Source organism: Ursus americanus, chromosome 2 (genome assembly GCF_024610735.1).
Source record: "Ursus americanus isolate L20-20 chromosome 2, mUrsAme1.1.p, whole genome shotgun sequence".
Classification (NCBI taxonomy): Eukaryota; Metazoa; Chordata; class Mammalia; order Carnivora; family Ursidae; genus Ursus; species Ursus americanus.
The window spans coordinates 100,204,685-100,222,618 of record NC_142128.1 but is presented as its reverse complement, the minus strand read 5'-3'; positions in this window follow the sequence as shown (position 1 = coordinate 100,222,618).

Sequence of the window (17,934 nt, the reverse complement as noted above, 5' to 3'; positions counted from 1 at the left end):
CGGCTGAGCAGGGAGCCTGACACGGGACTCAATCCCAGGACCTCAGGATCATGACCTGAGCCGAAGGCAGACGCTTAACCAACTGAGCCACCCAGGCATCCCAAACATATATATTTCAAAGAAATGAAGAGGGGTACTTGGGTGGCTCAGTTGGGCGTCTGACTCTTGATTTCGGCTCAGGTCGTGATCTCAGGGTTGTGAGACCTCGTCAGGGGCTCCGTGCTGGGCGTGGAGTCTGCTTAAGATTCTCTCTCTCTCACCCTTTCCGGAAAAAAAAAGTCTCCAGGTTATTTCTAGATGTGGTCTCTTCTTTAATAGTTCATAGTATTGGGTGACACATTTTAGGTTAGAAGACTGGCCTTTATTTTAGACCATTATTCTCCTGTTACTTGTTGCTTCTTTCCTGTGCTCGGTTCCTATGGAACTTGAGTTTCCTGTTGTGTCCAGTGTGCCGTGTGCCACTCTTCGTGTGCTCATTAATTCAACAATTAGGTTTTTCCTGTAGAGAAATCTTCCTCAGATTGGACCTGGCCATGCTTGCTTGCTTTGGTCTTAGAAACATGCATACACAAGCTAGGCTCAGCGTATCTTCAGTTTCTTTCATGGGAACACAGTTCCTCTGATGCCTCAACTTGTCTCTTTACAAATACTCATTTTCTTAGGATCTCCGCTCATGCAGGAGCCAAGGTCTAGGGTGGGACAGATGTGTAGGAGATTCACTGGGGGCCGGTGCGGGAGAGGGACTCCCCTGGAAGGCCAGGGAAGAAGGAAGGATAGTGTAGGAAGAGTCCCAGCCTGCAGTGCATTTCAGGGAATGTTCGTCCAGGCCAATGAAGGGCCCTTCAGTTAGTCACCTGCCGGAATCCAGCACCTTGCTGGCCGGGCCAGCCTTCACACCGCCACTGCACTAACTGGCTAGAAAGCGACCGCAGAAAGCGTGGCCTGGGTGTGAGCCTAGTGCACCCGGAGGGGCACCCATCACGCTCCTGTGGGCAATCTCTGTGCTCTCTGCCTGTGACAGTGAGGTTTTCCCATTGCTTCGGGAGCATTACTTTTCTAGTTGTTGAAAAAGGGTGCATGTGCCCATCTTGGCAAGCATGCTCAAAGGGGGAAGGGGAAAGTTGAGACTTCGTGGGGGTTTCCTCTGTCAGGTCTGAGATGCTTTCACATGGGGGAGAGTCAGACAGCCAGAGCTGAAGACTTGGTTTTCTGAATGGCAGCATGAAGCTGGCTGGGCCAGTGCCCTTCCCCCAGTGGCCCCGCCGCCCCTTCGGCTTGTCTGGCGAAGGGAGAAGTCCGCAGTTCTGCAATTGCCCTTTTCTTGGAGCATGAAAGGCTGGAAGCAGGGGGTTCGCATCCTCACGGCCCTGCGCGGGGATGCCCGTGGCCTTGTGCCCTGGCTCCTCTTTGCCTGCACTTTGATAGAACCTCCTTGTCCCGTTCCTTCGGTCACTTCAAGGGGACTTGGCAAGTCCCACCTTCCGTGGGCTGAGGTTACCCGTCGCGCCGGCCTGTTAGTGGATTTTCTAGCTCAGAGGTGCCCCGTCCAGTGACTTAACACCAGCTCTGGGTTCTAGGCTGACTCTGATCAGAACCGGGGAGGTACCGAGTGTTAGGCTTGTGGCACTGCTCTTGGGTCTGAACTCAAACATGGGGACGGACATCGTGGCTCCCGGGGGGCTGAGCTCAGCCACCTGCCCATCGCCCCGTGTCTGAGGGAGAAGTCTGGTTCAGGCCGTACATGTCTACTCTCTGCCGTGGGCAATTCAGTGTCAGAGTCAAAAAATGCTACGTGGTGTTAACCTTTTCATTCGTCTCCAGAAGTTCCCATTCGAGTATAAATTAATAAATCCGAGGGCAGCCAAAGTGCCAACAGGAATGGGAGTCCTCTAGAAAGGGTTCTGTTTTCCACCACCACCAGCCATCAGAAACACTACTGATCTCGGTGGGGAAGGCAGGCTCCCCCCGTTGCCAGTAGAGGGAGCTGGGCACTACCAAACGGGGTTCGAAGCTGGGGCAGCGGAGGGTCCTTAAGACCCGCAGCACCGCACACAGAATAAGTGGCCACGTGGATGGTTTGGTCTGGATCTGACCGGACTCTGTCCTTTCTGACTCTCAGATCCTCGTGTTTTGCTTGTGCTCTCCCTCTGCAGAGGAGAACACATCACTTACAGGCTTGCTGAGTGTCCCCTAACAGTACCACCTCTAACAAACAACTCTATCTATCTATCTATCTATCTATCTATCTATCTATCTATCTATCTATGCAGTGGGTAGGATTTTTTTTTTTTATTTATTTGAGAGATAGAGAAAGAGAGGGAGGACAAACCAGAGAGAGAGGGAGAAGCAGGGGAGCCCGATGCAGGACTCGATCCCAGGAACCCCGGGATCATGACCCAAGCCGAAGGCAGATGCTTCACTGACTGAGCCTCCCAGGCGCCCCAAACAGTTCTTTCCAAATCGCTTGCTCTTGTGTTCTGCTGGAGGGATTTGAGTGTCGTTGTGTATTCAACAACTTTATTTTTGTGTTCTAAAACATATTTTTTTGGGGGGTGTAGCTGTGTTTTGTACAGTTCTGACATAGGTATTTCTGCCCGAGCCCCTCGTGTCTCTTCAGTGGGAAAGGTGTGCCCTGATGCAATGTTCCAGCTCATTACTCTTGCGCGGGTGGCCCCCAAGTCACCCTGTCCCCTTCGTGTGCTGAGTGCTTGCCATCATCCTAAGCAAATGCCAGGACCTTGATTTGGAAAACAAATGTATTTGCATAAAATATCTTTGCTATCTCTTTATGTATCAGAGTTCCACCCAAGATGCTATTTATACAAATAGGGTTTACCGATAAAAACAATTTTGAAAGCTTCCAGGCGTAATTCTTTGTATCTTTATTTTGGAAACATGATTTTTGGGAAAATGGGTAGTCCCGAGCTGAGTAAAGATGATGCCGAGATAGAAGCCTGAAATATTGTAACTCTTGTGGAGAGAGGCCAGATGTAAAAAATCGTATGCAAAGAAGGCAACATCATTATGTGAAAACAAAGATGATGCCTGGGGAAGACCGCCCGTGAGGCCGTACAGGTTACTGTTTCCCCAGGTCGTCCGTGGGGGATCGGAAGCGGACCATTTCCCCCTCTTCCCAATCTCCTGTACTCCCTAAACAATCCATGATCAGCCTCCTCGTGTAATAAGGAGACATGTTAAGGCTCCTGCACGGGAACACGTCCCTGTGGTTTGGTTCCGTTTTATTCAACAGACGCCCGTGAGTGCCTGCCCCGCGCTCTGCTCTACGCGGCCGTGGGATGCCCCTCTCCCGGACGGGGCTCAGGGCTGCTAGCAAAAGCAGGTGTCCGCAGTGTGGCTGCAGTGGTTTCAGACACAGAAGGCCAATGATGGGCGTATTCATGGGGGGTCGTGGGATGCAGGAGGAATGACTCTGTCCCTCTGGCAGAGTGAGGCAGGGTCACTGGGGAGGTGACTTGGGCCCAGGGTCTTTTTTTTATTTTCAAGATTTTATTTATTTATTTGAGAGAGAGAGAGCATAAGCAGGGGGAGAGGCAGAGGGAGAGGGAGAGGGAGAAGCAGACTCCCCATTGAGCAGGAAGCCCGATGTGGGGCTCAATCCCGGGATCCTGGGATCATGACCTGAGCTGAAAGCAGATGCTTCACCGACGGAGCCACCCCGGCACCCCTGGGCCCCGGGTCTTTAAAGATACTCTCCTGCCCCTGGCAGAACATGGCTCTGAAATGAGGGGGTTCGTAAGAAGCAGCCCTGCATGCCACACCATGACCTCCTGTCCACTGGGAGTGCCCAGGCCTGAGGAGGGGAGCTTAGCTGCTGCCCTTGGCCCCCAGAGCCCCCAGCAGACCCTCCCAGGCCTCCCCAGATAAACAAACGCTGTGCAAACACCTTATCTAATTTGCTGCTCACAAAACCCTTCAGAGTAGACACTGTTCACCCCCCGTGTTACCGGAGCCTCAGAGCACCGAGGCTTTCAAACACTAAATACCCAGCCCGGAGAGGGCAGAGCTGGGGCTGAAGCAGAGGACCTCTGGCTCGCAGCCTGTGCTCTTCCAGCACCTTCAGCCCTCCTCGCCTGCCAGCCCTCCCCGAGCCCAGCCGGCTTCTCTCTCCGCAGAATAGCCCCCGTGCACCACTCCGGTGAGGCCAGGTCCAGCCCCGGGGCCAGAGGACGATCTGGCCTCTTAGGATCTCTGCATCGCCCTCTGCCTCTGTTGGGCCCCTCCCTGAGGATGGAGAATTCTCTCCATCGCTGTCGGACGGCTTAGTGTCTCCCTCTCAGGAGCACCCACCTGGTGTGGACAGTGGCATTCGGCTGGCTGACCGGCTGGGCCCAGCTGTGGGGAGCAGAGACGCACGGCTCTTTCAACCTCTATGAGCCCCACATCCCTTACTTGTAAAATAGGGACCCTAGTCCCTGCCTCCTAAGGGGGTCTTAGGGTTCAACGAGGCCCTTCCCCAAAACACCCCTCCTGGGGACTAGATTTATGACCCTGTGCTGTCAGACCAAAGCCCGGGAGCGGGGAGCAGGTGGGGCTTGCTGACCAGACCCCACCGGATCAACAGCCACTGTGGACGTGGATTTGACGCCGGCTGTCCTGCGCCCCGACACATGCTCGGCTTGGAGACGTGCGGTGGCCTTACATGTGGGCTTTTAAATCTTCTTGTTGAAAAAAATGATATATCGTTTTGAAGACAACAGTGTGAAAGACAGTTCTGAAAATTCAAACATCAAAGGGCGCGCTCACACCATCTGTCTTGGAATGCTTTCTGGTTCCTCTCGTATTCCGTCATTGTCATTGGTCAGTGGGTCAGAAACATATTGACCTTCCCCTCTGCGTCCCCCTAAAGCATCCATGGCTGAGCTCTGAGTGACCTGGTGGGCAAATCTGCCCACCACCCATCCCACTGAAGCTGCCCAGTCAGGCCTCTGCCCCGCCGACAGGCCGCCCCGTACCGTGGGCGCGGAAGGTCCCTCTGCCTCCTCTCTTGGACCTAGTTACTGCCGTCCATCCTCCACTCAGCAGGTGGAATTATCTCTTAAAATGAGTTTTCTTGGGGTGCCTGGATGGCTCAATCGGTTAAGCGTCCCACCTGTGATCTCAGCTCAGGTCTCGATCTCAGGATCGTGAGTTCGAGACCTGCGTTGGGCTCCATGCTGGGCGTGAGCCTACTTAAAATTCTCTCCCTCTTTCTCCCCTTGTCTCTAAAAAAACAAATAAATAAATTAGTTTTCTTTTATTGTGGTAAAATATGCATAACATACCATTGACTATTTTGACCATTTTCAAGTGCACGGTTCTTGGGCACCAAGCCCATTCAGGCTGGGGTAGAACCATCACCCCGTCCACCTCCAGAACTCTTTCACCGTCCCAGACTGAAACTGTCCCCATGCAACAAGGAGCGCCTCTGTGCCGGCCTCTGGCACCCACCACTATGCTTCCTGCCTCTTTGAATGTCCTGACCGGGAGGACCTCCTAACAGTGGAGTCACCTGGTGTTTGCCCGTCTGAGACTGGCGCATTTCTCAGAGTGTGAAGGCCTCAGGGTTCATCCACGTGGTCGCAGGGGTCCGGCTTGCTTTTTTAAGGCTGAAGAATATTCCATTGTATGAGTATGGGACATTTTGTTAATACATTAGAATTATCTTTTAAAATGCGAATAAGATCGTGTCTCTTTTTTTGCTTAGCCCTCCTACTGGCTTCCCACGGCTCTGAGTTAGAGCCTTCCCATGGCCTGGGACCCCCTCCGCTGGCCCCTTCCCCTCACCCCTGTCTGCAGCCCCGAGGGCCGCTTCCTGACTTCAACCCCCCCCCCCCCCCACACACACAGCGCCCTTCTGGGCCCCACACGGGCAGCTGCCTGGCCTGACCAGCCCTCCCCACCCCCGTGCTGGCCCTTCTCACCCCAGACATGGCCCCTTGGGGAGGCCTTGCCAGTCACTCTCTCTTTCATGACCCTGTTTACTTCCTTCCCATTATCTGGTTTCTCTGCTGTCTTGTTTATCGTCTATCTCCTCCCCTGGAATGACCCAGGCCCAGGCCCCAGACTGTGTCTGGGTCATGGCTGCAGGGCTCGCGGGGGATGTGCTGATGGGCGCCTGGGTGAAGGGGTGCCGGCAGGTGGTCTGGGGGGCGCGACCTGTTGTGACTTGTTGTCACCTGCCCTACAAGCTCATTTATAGCAGTGCCGGTATCGGCAGGCGGTCGCCTGGGGAGGGGCTGCCCTAGCTGGTTAGAGTCCCGGCTTTCCCCATCTCTGATCACGGGGGGGAGGGAGGGGGACAGGGCCAGCCCCCCTTCGCCTCAGCCCTAAGGAGGTGACCCTGCAGTGGCCTCATCTTCCCACTTCGTTGCGATTTTGTGCAGCTGTAGGAGACAGAGAAGCTAAAAACATTGGGTAAAGATAAAGAGCTTTAGAAAGAAACATATCGAATCTTTTCGCCACAGGAGACCAGAAACCAAGGGCAACATCATAACATTATTTGAAGACTCTTCCCCAGAGAAAGGGCCGAAGTTCCATCCACCTGCGTTCAGAAGTTTGTGCTGGGGGAAAATCGATCCAATAAACACAAAAAGGAATTTATTTTCAAAGTACATGTATCTGTAGAAACATGTAAAAATATGTCTTTAGGGAAAGAGGAAGGGACCCTAAAAGGGGGGCCCCTGGTTTACAGAGCAGGCCAGGCCTCAGCCATGTTCTACTCTCCACCTGTCTTTTCATTAACGGTGACTTACAATAAACGTGTTACTGAACATAACATACACACAGAAGAGTAAGTCGTAATGTACGAGGTGAAGTTCCTACAAGTAAACTGTGTGACCAGCGCCCAGATCGAGGCTCAGAACATTGCTGGCATCTCCAAAGCCCCTTTCTGCCGGCCTCTGGGCAACACGTCCCGAGGGTAAGCGGAACGCGGAGTCCGTTCTCTTTTGCGCGTGGAGGGATGTGGAGTCGGCGTATGGTTTTGGGTAGGTGTCATTCGCTCACGTTTGTCACCGTGCAGCCTTCTGTTCATCGCGTAACAGAGGACGGATGGGCGTTTGGATGGTTCCCAGGTCGGCGGCCTTACCAGAAGCGCCACTATGAACATTCTAGCACATGGTTTTGGCGAACACACAACCTTTCTATTGGCCACACAGCTATGCTGGTCATGGGACGTGTGTACCGTCAGCTTTAGGCAATAGTGGCAGAAATGCCAACACTGGGTACTTTCTGTCCTTCTTAACAGTGGGATCGTGGTGGGACCGCACTGTGCGTTGACTTGCATTCCCTGATCCCTAGTGAGGGTGGGCATCGTTTCCCGTTTGTTGGCCGTTTGGACGTCCTCTCTGTGACTGTCTGTGCTGGTCTGTTGCCCATTCCGCAGCTGGATTTCCGTTCCGAGCGACTCTTACTGAGTCTTTATATATTCTGAATACGAGTTCTTTGTCAGATACATGAATTGTGTCTTCTCCTGCTGTCTGGCTAGAATTTTTACTCTTAATGGAGGCTTTTGAGCAGAAGTCTCACATTTAATATAGGCTAGTTTATCAAATTTCTTCCTTTATGGTTAACTCTTTTAGTTTTCTGTTTAATTAAAATATTTTTGATAGGTAAACATCCCTGATTTTCATATGGTTTAATTGAACAATCTGTTTTTTTACGATAGTTCTCATCCCCCTACTTCATTATGATTTTGTGCAGATGTAGGAGACAGAGAAGCTAAAAATATTGGGTAAAAAGAAAGAGCTAGTTTTATGATAGTGTCTTATGTGTCTAAGAAATCTTGCCCTATCCTGTGTTCATTGAGACATGAACCCTTGTTGTCTCCTGAAAACTTGATAGGTTTGCCTTACACATTTAGGTCCCTACTCCACCAGAAATCGATTTGTATGTATGATGTGAGGTAGGGGTCCAATTTCATTTTTTTTGTATATGGATCCTTAATAGATTCAGCACTATTTGTTGAAAAGGCTGTTCTTTTTCTACTACGATGCTGCCCTACCTTTGTCATAAACCAAGTGTTCGCATATCCACGGGTCCTGTTTCTAACTCTCTTATTCTATTGGTGTATTTGTTCCTAACCAATATCACACTGTCTTGCTTACACTAAAGACTTTGAAGACAAGTTGCCACTGTCGCTAAAAGTGGGGATATGACCTCTTGATATTTTCTGCAATAGGATGTCTACAATTATCCTTTTCCAACACGACAGTCTGGAGGAAATGAAACAATAAATACGGAAAATAATTAAATCCTAAGGAAGGGCAGCTTCAGACAACACTGAGTAGTCATTTTATAGCTTTCGTCTGAGTAGCTACACAAGAAAGCTAGCTTTGAAGATTCCCTGTTGAGGATTCTGGGAAACCCGTACCCTCATGTCATTGCAGGAGACTTAGAAAATGTGAACATCCTTTTGGAGTGGAACTAGGCAGAGTAACGAAAATGCTAGTACCATCTGCAAATTCACCCCCCACCCCAAGGAAGTAGGTCGAAAGAGAAAAGAATCGTATGCACAGAGATGTTTATAATAGCAGTGTTTCCAATAGTAAAAACTGGAAATGCCTTTGCTGTGGCTGCAAAATTAAATCAAATACCTATGAAAATGGTAAGTATAGTAAATGTGTACAACAGGGACGAGTATGAAATTCCACTACATTAAAAGCACAATCTGCCAAACTTGGAGGTAGATTATCTTTTAAGATTTGCTGTTTACACGGATACAAGTTGTAAGGGCATGAAAAGAGGAAGGAATAAATACCTCATAGTGCAATTGCTGGGGGCGCCTGGGTGGCTCAGTTGGTTAAGCATCTGCCTTTGGCTCAGGTCATGATCTCAGGGTCCTGGGATCGAGCCCCACATCGGGCTCCCTACTCAGCGGGGAGTCTGCTTCTCCCTCTCCCTCTGCTCCTTCATCCCTGCACAGCGCACGCTCTCTCTTGCAAATAAATGAGTAAAATCTTTTAAAAAAATAGTGCAATTACTGGATTGGCAGCAAAGCCAATGCACCCTGCTTCTGAGGAGCCCCCGGATGCTGGTGCTTTATTTCGTTTTCTTATCCCCAAACTCCGTGAAGTAGGTATCCTTTCTCCCCTTGTTGTGGGTCATCAGACTGAGTGTCTGTGGTTAAATAACTCACCCCAGGTTCTAAGCAGGCAGGTTATTGGCAGAAAGTTATCTGTTGTGGGGCGCCTGGGGGGCGCAGCGGTTAAGCGTCTGCCTTCGGCTCAGGGCGTGATCCCGGAGTCCTGGGATCGAACCCCACATCAGGCTCTTCTGCTATGAGCCTGCTTCTTCCTCTCCCGCTCCCCCTGCTTGTGTTCCCTCTCTCGCTGGCTGTCTCTCTCTCTGTCGAATAAATAAATAAAATCTTTAAAAAAAAAAAAAGAAAAAAAAAAGAAAGTTATCTGTTGTGACACCTGAGCTGTGCAAAGAAAAACAAAGCAAAACAAAAATCTCATTTTTCTGATGATTAAAAATAAATAAATAAATAAAGCAAGCTCTCAGGAATTCTGGGAACTACAGGAAGAGTATAAAGATGACATTAAAAATCACCCAGATTTCTTCAACTCAGGAGTAATCACCGTGAACACATTGGTAAATTTCCTTTTTTCTTCTGTGTATGTTGACTGGAATCCTACATTAGAAACAATTCGATGCATTCCTTTTTAAATTGACATGGTGTGAGCTCTCCTCATGCCATTTAAAATTCTTTTTTTTAAAAAAGATTTTTATTTTAAAGTAATCTCTGCACCCACTGTGGGGCTTGAACTCATCACCCTGAGATCAAGAGTCACGTGGTCCACCGACTGAGCCTGCCAGGCGCCCCTTTTAAAATTTTTTTAAACATGAGTTTTCATGACTAATAATTCATTTTGTGTATATACCATCCTTTGGTCTTTCTTTTGTTGGGCATTTATACTTTTCTTAATTTTTTTGTAGTTCTAGAAATGCTGTGTAGAATCTTTGTAGACAACTTTTACCTGAGTCTCACAGTATCTGCCTGGGACAGATCCTCAAAAGGGGACTTGCCTGGAGCAAGGCTCGGAATATTTTTTACGTCTTTAGTTCTTTTTCTTTTATTTGTATTGACGTCTAGTTGACACACGATGTCGCATGCACTCCAGGAGACAGCACGGCAATCGGGCGGCTCTCCCTTACCCCCTGCTCACCACTGGTGCAGCTACTGGCTGTCAAGGCCACAGATATTTTTAAGGTCCTTTTTTTTTTTTTTTAAAGATTTTATTTATTTATTTGACAGAGAGAGACAGCCAGCGAGAGAGGGAACACAAGCAGGGGGAGTGGGAGAGGAAGAAGCAGGCTCACAGCGGAGGAGCCTGATGTGGGGCTAGAACGAAGGCAGATGTTTAACCACTGCGCTACCCAGGCGCCCCTTAAGGTCCTTGATACATATTACCGACTTTTCACAGGGGGTCTTCACTAAGCAGGTGCCTGTGGGATGCTATCTTCCCGTTGACCAGGGCTGTGCTGCACGGATGGGCCCTGGCTGAGGGCCCTGGGGTCAGTGAAGCAGCTTCTGGGATCCTTTTTTTTTTTAAAAAGATTTTATTTATTTATCTGACAGAGAGAGAGACAGCCAGCAAGAGAGGGAACACAAGCAGGGGGAGTGGGAGAGGAAGAAGCAGGCTCCCAGCGGAGCAGGGAGTCCGACATGGGGCTTGATCCCAGGACCCTGGGATCAGGCCCTGAGCTGAAGGCAGACGCTTAACGGCTGAGCCACCCAGGCGCCCCTCTGGGATCCTTTCTTTTCCTTTTTTTTTTAAAGCACTCACGTAGGGTTTTCCTGTTCTTTCTAAGTGCTTTATTTTTTTTTAAAGATTTAATTAATTTATTTGAGAGAGAGAGAGAGCGAGCACAAGTGAGGGGAAGAGCAGAGAGAGAAGCAGACTCCCCACTGAGCAGGGAGCCTGATGTGGGACTCGATCCCAGGACCTCGGCATCATGATCTTGAGCAGAAGGCAGACCCTTAACCGACTGAGCCACTAGGAGCCCCTTCTAAGTGCTTTATAAGTACTAACTGATTTAACAGCCCTACAAAGAAGGCTCGGTCCTTCTCCTTGCTCTGTAGATGTGGAAGATGGACCAGGGACAGGCCCAAAGCCACGTGATGTGTGGCCATGACCAGCATGTGACATCACCTGGAGGCAGGCGCTGGGGCCCCTCAGAAGCAGGGAGGGGTCGTTGCTGTGGGAAGAAGCCGGCATCTCTGGCCTGGGTCTCATGCACACATTTCCCGACTCATCGCTTTAGTTCTTTAGGCCCTGTCTTATTTGTTCAGGTGCCCCGAGCTTTGACGCTGTTGCCAAGCCTGGTCTCGTGACCTGGGGCCCACAGGCAGTCTGGCCAGTGTCCTTTGGGGTGGCGAGGAGGCCACTGGCTGTGCAGTCAAGGATGTGGCACGGCCGGCCGGGCCTTGAGGAGCTTAGAGCCGTGAGTCAGCTTGGGGGGCCTTTGCCCAGCCCAGAGGCTCGGGGGATGGCAGTCAGCATGCAAGGGCCCCCCACCCCAAGGGGAGGAAAATCTGAAACAGGCTGCTTCACACATCACCTGAGTACTGGGGGTGAGCTCCCCCAGCGCAGGACCTGTCTCTGGGTCCCCAGCCCCGAGGTCTGCTGGTGGACGGATGCTCAGGGACTGCAGACGGGATTCGCTGGCCTCCCAGGAGGACCCTGCTGCTGGGATTAGGAGCTTGTTTACCCACAAGATGAAGGTGCAGCCTGGCTGGTCAGGGGCCCTGGGTTTGAATCCCAGTGGGGGTTCGAATCCCTCAAAGTCAGGCTGCATGACCTCAAAACGGAATTAGTTTGTGCACTTTGGCCTCAGTTTCCCTTCTGAAAGCCTCCACTGTTTTGAGGGTAGAAAGAGAGATGTGTCAGCAAGGAGGCCTGGATAGACAGACACCATGGGCGATGAGCCTTGGGGTGGGGGCAGGGAGCCACAGGGCCCCCGTCTGCTCCCTGTCTTGCTCCTTCTGAGGACAGGGGACACCCTTTGGGGTTCCTAGGTCAACTGACCTCCCTTCCTCATGAAGGGGCTCTGCCCTTTGACAAGGCTTCGGCCGCCTGAGGCAAGGAGCTGGCGTGCAAAGGCCGCTGGGGGTCTGCCTGGAGAAGTCTCACAGCCATCCCCGTCTCTGGAGAGATTCTGGCAGGCACCCCCCCCCCCCCGCACCGTGCTATCTCCCCTGGGGTGGCTGGGCTCCCCCAGCGCAGACATCTCCAGTGTCCCCACCCCCTGGTCGTGCCTCGTGACATAGCGAGACACTGTGGGCAGCTCCAGGGCAAGAGCCGGAGGTTTGAGTGTTCTGTGTGCGTTTGCACAAGTGGCAGAACCAAATTACGCCGTGTGTATTAAAAATTGGCGAGGAGGGGGGAATGCAGAGTGAGGGAGAGGAGCCAAGGCCTTGCTCGTTGTGGCAGGGCGTCAATGTCTAAGTTAGCAAATTGAAGGAAGGAGACCCCCCCACCCCCACCCTGTGCAGGATGTGTGTCCCAAGTGGGGTTTGTCGCTGGGAAGGACCAAGCGGGGAGACTGGTGCTTGTGGCTGCAGATCCTTCTTCCCTGTGGGGTTCTGTACCCCAGACACGTCCTTGAAAACACACCGTGCAGATGTAACGCACGTGCACACACGCATACACACACACACACACACACACACACACACACACACACACATACACACACACATCTCTTTAGGGAACTCATCAGCTCTCACCAGGAACCTCTCAGAGCCCCCGGACCAAGCAGCGGCCAAATGCTCCCGGGACGGCTGAGCGCGGCATTGCATAGGAAGCAAGAAGTGTTTGCAGGAGGTGTCGGGGCTGCGTGGTGGCCCGAGTGTCACACCCTCTAATGAACGTGCAGGAAGTGGGCCCGAGCAGGCCAGGGGCTTCGCACGGCAAAAGCTCGTTTCCTTTCCCAGACAGCCGCTGCGCTGAGCTCTTGATAAAACGCTGGGGAAAGGGTGGGCCCCAGCGGGACAGGGCTAATCCTTGGATTCCCAGATGATGCCTGCTCGTTATTATGTATTTTGTTTACTCAGCCCAGCTTTCTAGTCGCCCTTCAGAGGTGCAAATCCTTCCTCCCACTTTATCAGCCCCGCTCTGGAGATTAGAGCAGCACCACCACCACCTCCCTCCCCAGGGCTCGAGGGCTCTTCCCTGGACTCGGGGGGCGGGGGGGCTGGGTCCATTCTGATGGGCTCAGTACTTGCACCCTGGAAACTGTGATCCGGTCTGCGCCGTGAAGACTTCCCATCTAGAACAGGGTGACCCCAAAGAAAGATGAGGCGATGATCCAAGGGCAGAACTGGGGGGCCTCCCTTCGGCCCTGAAAACTCCCAAGGGCAGAGAGAGAGCTTAGACGTGGGCAGGTGAGAACAGGAGAACGTGCCCCCATCCTGGTGTGATCGCACACCTGGGCTTGTGCAGGTTGATGGCTCTGGAAGGGCACCCACAAGACAGCCGGGGGTGGGGGGCGGGCAGCGTAGGAGACACCTGTCACTGTCCGTCCATCTGCCAATGGTATGTTTTTCAGCCTCGAAGTTGTATGTGTTACTAGCTACGAGTAACCTAATCTGGACTAAGAACTCAAGTCTCTAATTTCCCCCTTCAGGCTTTTTTTTTTTTTTACTAAAAAGGAACTCACCCATCCATGCATTCTCGCTTCCCTTCCTCCCGTCCCCCGCACCTAGCATACACTGTTTGAGCACTAGTTGTTTGCACATCCCAACAAGAGAGTGTCCATCCCTTGCTGAGCTAGTCTGCTGGGTATCTGTGTCCACAGTGCCACCAGGGTGGGCCATCCCGCTGTTCCCACGAGGGGTCAGAGACATCCAGAGAACAGAGGGATGCCCTGGACAGGGAGAGACGGGGGTGAGCAGAGCAGCAGGGGAGGATTTTCATGGAGGAAGTGAAGTTTATGCCAGACTTGCCAGACGAGACTCTCTCGAAGGTAAAGAAGCGTGAAGAACGAGCCCATAGCTGGCCGTCCGGGGCTGTTCCATGAGAGGCCAGCGTGCGGTGGGCAGGTGGCTGCTGGCTGGGCGGGGTGTGGGCTTGGGAAGCCAGGCTGGGCCTCAGGAGAGCCTCTGGGGGTCAGGTTAGGGGTCACCCCGGCAGAGGGGCACGGCTCAGAACGAACGCCGGCCTCCCGCTCCTCTGTCAGGGCTCCCGAGAGTGAAAATATTCAGAACGACGCAGAATGAGTTTTTTGCAGGAAAGCCTGGTGGTGGAGAAGTAAAAGTTTATTTTATTTTTTAGATTTACTTATTTATTTGGGGGTAGGGGCAGACAGAGAAAGAGAGAGAATCTCCAGCAGGCCTCGCGCTGAGCGTGGAGCCCCATGCAGGGCTTGATCCCAGGACCCTGAGACCATGACTTGAGCCGAAATCAAGAGTTGGACGCTCAGCCAGCCGCGCCACCCGGGCGCCCCGAAGTAGCAGAAGTTTCGAGGGAAATATTGACCTATGTGATGTTAACTTTAGATGTTAAATATGAAACTTCGTTTGCATATCATGATTATGTTTGGAGCATTTAGAGAGAGAAAAAAACCTTTCCATTCATCTGTTCTTACTCTCAAATGCTCAGGGAGAGCCCAAAAAAACCTCAGGAAAAAATTCTTTTACTTTTTTTTTTTTCCCTGGGCCCTTTCTTTCTTCTCTGAGGCAATCAGGAAGCTGAGGAACCATCTGGAACAGGCCAGATCACCATCACCTTCGTGGCAGGACCGCTGTTTTACCCTCTTGGGCCTGCTTCTGCAGCTGCAGCCGGCCTCCCCCTGCTCCGGTCAGGTTCTCGACTGTGTGCCCAGTGGGGCCCAGGCAGGAGGCCCGGGGTCCGGACGTCTGTGGATAGACAGGTTGCTGGGTGGTTCTGGGCAGAAGTCACCACACCGGGGACTGTGCCACAGAACAAGCCGGGCTAGGGAGAAGGTGGGATGCTGGAACAGGGATCGTGGGAGAGCTGTGTGGGGCTCCGTGCCAGTGTGGGGTGGGAGCCCACCGTCAAAGCTCAGGCCGGCTGACACCATGTCCAACACAGCCGCGCTGTGCAGCGCGAGGGGACCGGGCCACTGCAGAATCCGAGGAATTCTGAACCAACAGGATGGAGTGAGCTGGAAGGCTGGGCTCTCTAAGGGCCACCTAGGTTGGGGGAGACTTTGGTTCAAGTGTCCCGGGTCCTAAAGCATACGCGTGCAACAGACCCAGTGTGAGCGCAGGGTACAGCTGACCCTTGAACAACATGGGGGTTGGGGCGCCAACCCCCGTGCAGTCGAAAATCTGCGTAGGATTTTCAACTCCCCCAAAACTTCACTACTTGACCAGAAGCCTTACCGATAACCTGACCAGTTGATTACCACGTCGTTTGTATGGTCTGTGTATTATATGCTGTATTCCTACAGTAAGGTAAGCTAGAGAAAGAAAATATCATTAAGAACATCATAAGGAAGGGGCGCCTGGGTGGCTCAGTCGGTTGAGCACCTGACTCGTGATTTCGGCTCAGGTCATGGTCTCTGGTTGGTGGGATCGAGCCCTGAGTGGGGCTCTGCGCTCAGCGGGGAGTCCGCTTCTCCCTCTCTGTCTGCCCCCTCCCTGCCTGCCCCCTCCCTGCCTGTGCTCTCTCTCTCTCTAAATAAATAAATAAATCTTAAAAAAAAATCGTAAGGAAGAGAAAATACACTTACAGTCCTAGACTGTATCAATTGAAAAAAAAAATCTGTGTATAATTGGACCCATGGTGTTCAAAGGTATTTGCATTCAGACAGATAACACTCCCAGCATCCCAACGTATCTCTGAAAGATAAAAGTCTTTACATACACCTGAAGCTAATAGAACACTGTATGTTAACTACACTGGAATAAAAAAAACAAAAACAAAAACTCATTTTACCTTTCCCTGGTTAAAAAAAAAAGTCTTTGCAAAACTTTACAATTCCTAACAGTACAGGTTGGTGAATGGTATGGGTTTCTTCTGCCTCACAAAGCCTGGGGGAGAAGGGGCGGATTTAGACAGCTTTAGAAGTAGTCTTCCCTCCCACAGGTCAGAAGAGGCAACTTCGTTGTTTTCCCTGCTCTTGGAGCCCACCCCGAGCCCACAGACCGCCAGACCAGACCGTCCACCCAGATCCGCAGTGTCGGCCAGCAGGCAGGCCTGCGTCCCAGCTCTGCACGACAAAGGCCGCTGCTCTCCCTCCTGCTGGGTAATGAGCCCCTGGTAAAAAGTGTCCCAATCCACATTCGTGTTTTTCTTTTGGCCACTAGCTAATTGCCCAATTATTTTATTTCCCCAGCAAAACTCCAGTCGGCCTGGAATCCACATTCAGGACTAAAAGCCCATGTCCAGGGAGTCCGGGGATTTGTCCTCTGTCTGTCTGCCTCTCCATGGTCCCTGCCCAGCCCTGGCCTGACCCTTCTGAGTCCCCAGCTCGTCTGGGGCTGGGAGGTGTGCTCTGCCTGATTCAGGGGTTGGGCAGGACTGTGCCCTGGAAAGAGCTCTGGGGTGTGGAAGGAATTCAGGCCTGGGAATCGAAGAACGAGCTTTTTGCTGGCAGCCATCAGAAACTGTGGAAGCTTGAGCAAGTGGTCACCTCTCCAAGCCTTAGTTTTCCTGCTTTAAAAATGGGGGTGGGGGGGCGCCTGGGTGGCACAGCGGTTAAGCGTCTGCCTTCGGCTCAGGGCGTGATCCTGGCGTTGTGGGATTGAGCCCTGCATCAGGCTCTTCTGCTATGAGCCTGCTTCTTCCTCTCCCACTCCCCTGCTTGTGTTCCCTCTCTCGCTGGCTGTCTCTGTCTCTGTCGAATAAATAAATAAAAAGTCTTAAAAAAATAAAAAATAAAAAATAAAAATGGGGGTAGGGGCAGATTGGCCTGGATAGGCCATGTCGGCTCTCAGCTCCCTGAGTCTACAAAGTAGCCGGGGACAGGAGCAGGGGGACCCTTGCTGGGCAAACCCTCTGGGGTCCCAAATGCTCCCAGGCTACTCCCGCCTGAGAGAGGTCCCCAGGATCGAGAAGAGTTCTGTTTCCCAACTGTGGACCACCTGCCCACGTGCCCACTGGCCCCGAGGGGCCCCCTGAGCACCGGGTTCCAGAAGCCCCATTCCTCAGTCAGAGATGCTGGGTGTTGACTAGTAGTTCCAGTCCCCACTGAGGACGAAACTCTAGAGTCGTCTGTGTGCTGGAAGGCCAACCCAGGAGCCCAGTGTCTGGCCTGGGGGAGGCAGAGAATCCGGGAGAGGACAGTCTTTTCTGTTTACAGTCTTCTTGGGAAAATGAAGTTTCAGTGTAACTGATCGGTGATCCCTGCTACAAAAGGGGCTCGGGCCACTGAGGAGTCCCAGGGGTCCTCAGCCCCGAGGTGTCTCCTGGGGGGAGGGGGGCGGCAAGAGAACCTCGTGTTCTCCTGCCCGGATGGCCAGGGAGCAGCAGCACTGGGCCTGACCTCTCCCAGTCCTGGGACAGCAGGTCCCTGTTGAAACCAACACAGGGGGCCACATGGCCTCATTGTGAACTTCCAGCCCCAGGGGGCTCCTGGGGCCTAGATGTTGGAGGCCTGGGGAGGGGTCCCCGACCTGCAAGGGGCAGCTCGGGTGTTACTTCCTTGGCACCATCCTGGCCCGTGATAAGCCACCGGGCTTCCTCTCCGCAAGTGGCAAGGGAGGTGGACCGTTGCATATTTATGGAACAGCAGCTCAGGACAGCTTCCAGGGACGAAGGGCCATGGGTCCTGGGTCGCCTGCGAATGTGACACTTCTGCACCTTTTGGCTTGACTTAAGGCCCAAATGTTTGCATCAAGTAAGTCCCTGCTAATCACTTGCAAAGAGAAGCCACAGCTCAGCTCCCGGTGGAGGCTGCGCTTGTCCCAGAGAGAGCAGGAGGCCAGTGGGGTGCAGGGGGTTTCAGACTATGGGAGACGTG